We start from the raw sequence: 6,000 nt of genomic DNA, 5'->3' as shown, positions 1-6,000 counted from the left end.
ATCAGACGACGCGGTGACAAAGCGTTTGAAAAGTTGGGGCTTGATTGCGGAAGTTGTTCAAGCATTCAAAGGTTAGTATACAAATCTTTTTTGTAAAAGTATAATATATTAATTTTTATCTTGTTGTTTGCATTAAAGATCAAAAAATTACGGAGAAAGTATTTCCTTACTTGGACAAAGACACAATTGATGTATTAATTCCTTTAATTGGAGAAAGAATTCTTTTTAATTTAAAATATAAAGCGGAATTGAATAATAAGGTATTCTAAATTATTTTTTTATCTTAGTCATAAATATTTGCATTTTAATTTTTTTATAAAATAAAAAAACTTATTTTAATTCTTTATATATGTACCATAGATTTATACTGATACATCAGTTGTTTGTACATCTGATGAAAATTGCGACATTAAAATTATAGCCACTACTGGTAAATATTTGTATTTCTATTTTTATTATATTTAATTATTTATAAAAAAATTATATTATTATGGCTAATCTGCATAATTGCTTTCATTTCATTCAGACACCAGTGGCGAAGCAATCATTCTTCAAGAACCAGCACTTAATGAAATAAATCAAAATATAAATGACAATATAATACAACATATTCCAAACAACTTGGAACTTCGAAATGAAAAAATAGACAACAAATATGTAAGTAACTAATACAAGTTTCAAAAATTTATATAAAATTTATAAAATATACTGATTATTTTAAATTATTTAATGTAACATATATATGTATATATTGTCACGTTATGCTCTCTCGTCTGAGAGAGAGAGTGTCGCGAACAAAAAGGAATGACTGTGCGCGGACGGAAAATCCGCGTACCGTCGTGACACGAGGGGTAGGGAGGAAGGAGGGGTCGCGGTGCCTCGGCCGTATTCCGGCGCGGGACGGCGGGATCTCACACGAAGACAATTTTGGGCGCCAGGCACGGGCTCAGCCGCGCCGATTTGTATCCCGGATCGGTTATCCGTTCCTCAACAATCAATACCGAACTCGAACCGCCGTCGCGCGCGGGGGCTAGCTCATCCGAACGGAGAGAGGCGGGATATCACAGACGGAACTTCTCGGACCAACGGAAACGGCAGCACAAAAGAATAAGTACGCGAACAATGCGAATACAATTTTCAGTCCGTTTATTAACACGCAACGGAACGAGACAAATATGACGAGTAACAAACAAGAAAAAGTAACAAAATTATCATACTCGTACGCGGGCTCGATCCGGGTACGATCACCTAAATCGCGGTTTTAGTTCGAACCTCTATTAGATTGTCACAAGGGTCCCCCGTGAACCTTGTTCTCCCAGTCTCTCGCGTCGGCCCTGACTATTTTGGTTGCCGGCCACGCGTTTTCCCTGCACGCGACGGGCCTCCACGGAACACCACGACACGAAAGAATATGCGCGAAAGCTCGCCGGTCGTTAACGAAATCGCGGTAGATTTTTCCCGGCCTCGGTCGCAGCCGAGGGCTCTCCGTGCGGACCCGACCTACGAATGCTTTACAACTGCTAGAATCTCTTAGCGCGCGCAAACCGTCCCGGTGTTTCTCGCGGGGTCCAGACACCGGCCTTTGAACGCCCGTCGACGGCCACCCTCTAACGTTACGTTCTTGCCTCGCGACAAAGATCCACCAAAAACTAACGGGCCCGCGTGCCCGTTCTACGTGGCCGGGTATCGTCCAAAGCCGGGTCGGTCTCCCCGGGAGGCAGAGGGCCGTACAATATAACAATTCCGCAGTGCGGGTGGAGGATCTCACCGATGAAATTTCGCCTGGGCTTCTTGCGATCTCCCCTCGGTCTCGTCCTCGCTCGCTCCCGCCGGCTCTCTCGCTCACTCTCGATCTCGCTCGGTCGCTAAGCCTCTCTATCGCTCGGGGTGTCTCGCCTATCGCCCGCTTAGTACGCCGGTCTACACGGAAGAGAGCAAGGACCGCGCGAATTTTCGGCACGAGGCCCGGCGTATCCCCACTCTCGCGCTTCGCGGATTTTACCGCGCTACGTTGCCGATTTCCCGCGTAAGCCGCTGCCCTCACAGAGCCCTATCGGTACTAGCCGGTTGGCGCGGGTTTCGGATAGTCCGTTGTCGCAACAATTCTCCCGCAGGTGGTTTTCGGCGTGGAAACGTGCAGGCGACAAGCCTCCTCCACGGTTCTCGGGATGGGTGGCCTCCCATCCCGGGCCCGTATCCGGTCACCCCCTCTTCCGGAAGTTGGCGCCCCCGCCTATGGCCCGCTCCTCTCGCGGCAAGGACAGTCGGCAATCTCGGCAACATACGGTAACAACAAAATCTAGCATCGCGATCGTTAATTACCGCCTCAAAACCAAACACGAACCCTCCGGAGATTCCCGCGCCCCCCTCCGCTTTCTACGCTATTGCGGTTCGTCCAACGCCGCTGCGTTTGTGACGGCCGCGGGGAGCTGCGACGAAGCAGCCAAAGCCGCCACGTCACAATATATATATATATATATATATATATATATATATATATATATATATATATATATATATATATTTGTTTTTTATCTTAAGGTTACAATTATTATATTCAAATATTTTAAAACAAACTGTATATATTAAATACATATAGTAATCATTACACATTAATTTAATTTATATGTATGTATAATATACAGGGTGTTTGAAATAAGGTTTCCTTCCCGGTAACTGTAGATAGATATCGGAAATACAAATCGAAAAGTCAGATATCATTTAGTGAAATTCGTAACCGTTACCGAGTAAGAAATTACTGAATTTTGACGAATTGGCGCGGAGCACATAATAAGTCGGGCGCGGCAGGTGAGAGCGGGTGGGCCTTAGGGAGAGAACGGGGGTGAAACGCCGCGCGACAATTGTGGGGTGGGGGTAGGAGGAGTCAACGCGTGGTGTGATAGACTTTAAATTGTTGTTTCTTTTAACAGTCGAGTGCTTCTTTGTACGAACGTGTTGCGAGACATTAAGTGCTTTCAATTTTATATTGAAAAATGCGGTATACAGCTAGTGAGTACACAAATATGTTAATCTGTTACGGGATGGCTCACGAAAACGCGTTAGAAGCAGCCCGTATTTATCGCGAAAGATTTCCCAACCGAGCCCATCCAACGGTTGGGACAATTTTAAGATGCGTTCGGCGTGCGCGAAATACGGGTTTTGTCAGTGTGCAGAGACAACAGTTAGTGCAATTTGATCGCGGTGTTCGTCGGAACATTAATCGTGAGGAAGCAATTCTAAACGAGTTCGAAAATGATCCGACGAATAGTGTGCGGCGCGTGGCTGAAAATGTGGGTGTATCAAGACAATTAGTGCACCGCGTGATACGAGGATGGATTGCATCCGTTTCACTACCAACGGTGCAACATCTTCTCCACGGGACCAGATGCAACGCGCAATCTTTTGTCAAGGTATTTATATTTTTTCATTTCTTAAAACTCATTGTTTTGACAAAATACATGAAAAAGCGAATAAAACGATCGACGCGCAAACTCTTTTGTTAAATCTAATTCGAGCAATTCGTTGTTTTATTATCAGAATCGTGAATGTTGCAAGCAACTTGATCGTTTTCAATAAATTTGAAAAAAACGTTTAATCTTGTTAGACAAGCAGATCGATGTAAACGTTATGTACGTACACAATCGACGCGACAACATTTAGTCGACCTGCTTGACTCTAAATACGTTGAGAACGCGTATACATACATTTGTCTAACGAGTACATATGTATGTATACTTTGTTATAACTGATACTTATAATTAATTTAATTTCTCAATTAATAATAATTAATAATGTATGTTGGCAGTCTTCCTAGCTCAATGTCGTCAAGATGAGACGTTTCCTGACCATATTTTATGGAGCGACGAGGCAAATTTTACTCCAAATGGAATTTTTAATTCTAAAAATTTCATTATGTGGCAACACTAAAATTCACACGCCGTCCGTCAGTGTGCCTTCCAATTTAGATGGAAGTTAAACGTCTAGGCAGGAGTAATTGGCAATAGAGTAGTAAGTATTTTTCTTACATAAAAATTATAATAAAAAACCAAATTTTAAATATTTGTATTATTAATTTGCAGATTGGTCCATACTTTTTGTCTCCGCGCCTCGATGGGGAAAGATACGCGCAATTTTTGAAAAATTATCTTCTAATTTTGTTAGAGGAGCTTCTTCTACAAATGCGGCAAACGATGATTTTCCAGCACGACGGAGCACCACCGTATTATTCACGTCGCGCGCGAATGGTCTTGGATCGACACTTTCCGGACCGGTGGATAGGCCGAAATGGTCCAATTTCGTGGCCAGCAAGATCTCCAGATCTTAACGTCCTCGATTATTTTGTGTGGGGATACATAAAAAATCGAGTGGAGAATGTGCGCGATCGTAATGTAGAGGAGGTACGCGAAAACATCATAGCGGCTTTCAATACCATTACGCCGAACATGGCATATCGCGCTACTCGGCAAATCATCCAGAGAGCACAGCTATGCATACAAGAACAGGGCAATCATTTCGAACAGCTGATGCATTAATTTTTAACAGTGGATTAGGCCTATTGGGGACACCACAAAAAAAAACGCGCCAAGCTATCTATCTCGCAAGGTGGTGTGGAAACGATAGCGTTTTCATACCGCAATAATAAAATTTTCATAGTCGAAACAATTAAAAAATAATACTTTATTCATCAGGTTGCTTATCTATTAAAGTTATAATAATAAAGACATTAAATCAAGTAAATAATCGCGAACACGAATAGAAAATAAACTCTACAATTTCCTTCGCGCATTGCTCGATGCTTGAATAGATAGTATACATTAACGCGATAATAGCGTAAGCTGTGATTTCGAACGGCCAAACCTCTTCTCTCACCATGCGTCGTCGCTTCCCTTACCCGCGCACCGTCCTCCGACTCGCCTAAGAACCGAACCGCCCAATCTATGATTTTTGTAAAGTCGCGTGGGATGGACCGTACTTCCAGCGTCTCGGTAGCTTTCAGCGGCGCGTTCTTACTCGCACGGGGGGCGTCAAATCTTTACATGTTATTTTCTCGGTTATTAACGCCTAACTTACAAAACCGTATAGGACTTTTCTACTTATTTTTTGAAGCCCAACCTTCAACTAAAAACTATTTTATATCAACTGGGACACTGTATACATGTCACCGTTAGGACAACGCTGCACGGGGGTAGATTCAGTTAAGCTGACATGCCTATCCACTTTGTTTTTTTAAATCATATTCGAGATATGAATTTTTAAAATTTGTATAATACAGCGTATGAGTTTTACGTTTTATAAGAATAGCACGGCCTGGTCGACGTCAGTTGTGCCGGCTCGGCTGTCTTGCTGCTAATTAATATTACAATTGGGTGATTGCTTAGCAACCAAAATTGTAATATTATTAGCGGCGAGACAGCCGAGCCGGCACTTTTACAACCGAGCGTCGGCCCATGCGTGATTGAGTAGGCCGTGCTATTTTCTTATAGAACGTAAAACTCATACGCTGTATTATACAAATTTTTAAAAATTCATATCTCGAATATGATTTGAAAAAACGCAAAGTGGATAAGGACTTTTATGCTCAGCTTGACGAGATCTACCCCCCTACGAGCGTTGGCACACTAACGGTGGGACACCCTGTATATAATTATAACATGTTTGTTAAGGTTTAATTGTAAAGGTAATTAATAAAAATCGTGTATAAGAAGTCTTTTATCATTATTTTTATTAATAAATTGAACTCTTTGTATAAAAACAATATGCCTACTAAATCTATAATTTCTACATTGAAAAATATTGAATAATTGGGATATTAAAGGTACATCAAAGACAAAATTTTCTAGACAAGTATTATTTCTCAATACGCGAATAATAAAAAATCAGTCTTTCTTAATATAATTAAACTTTGAATTATATTAACACAAATAATATAATTACAAATACAAATACAAATATTAAAAAATTAACATGCATAAAAAACATTTTATTACACTTTTTAAAAAA

This window comes from Cardiocondyla obscurior, unplaced genomic scaffold (assembly GCF_019399895.1).
Source record: "Cardiocondyla obscurior isolate alpha-2009 unplaced genomic scaffold, Cobs3.1 scaffold79_0_72279, whole genome shotgun sequence".
NCBI lineage: Eukaryota > Metazoa > Arthropoda > Insecta > Hymenoptera > Formicidae > Cardiocondyla > Cardiocondyla obscurior.
The sequence above is the reverse complement of the archived record's forward strand: the minus strand, read 5'-3'. Positions refer to the sequence as shown.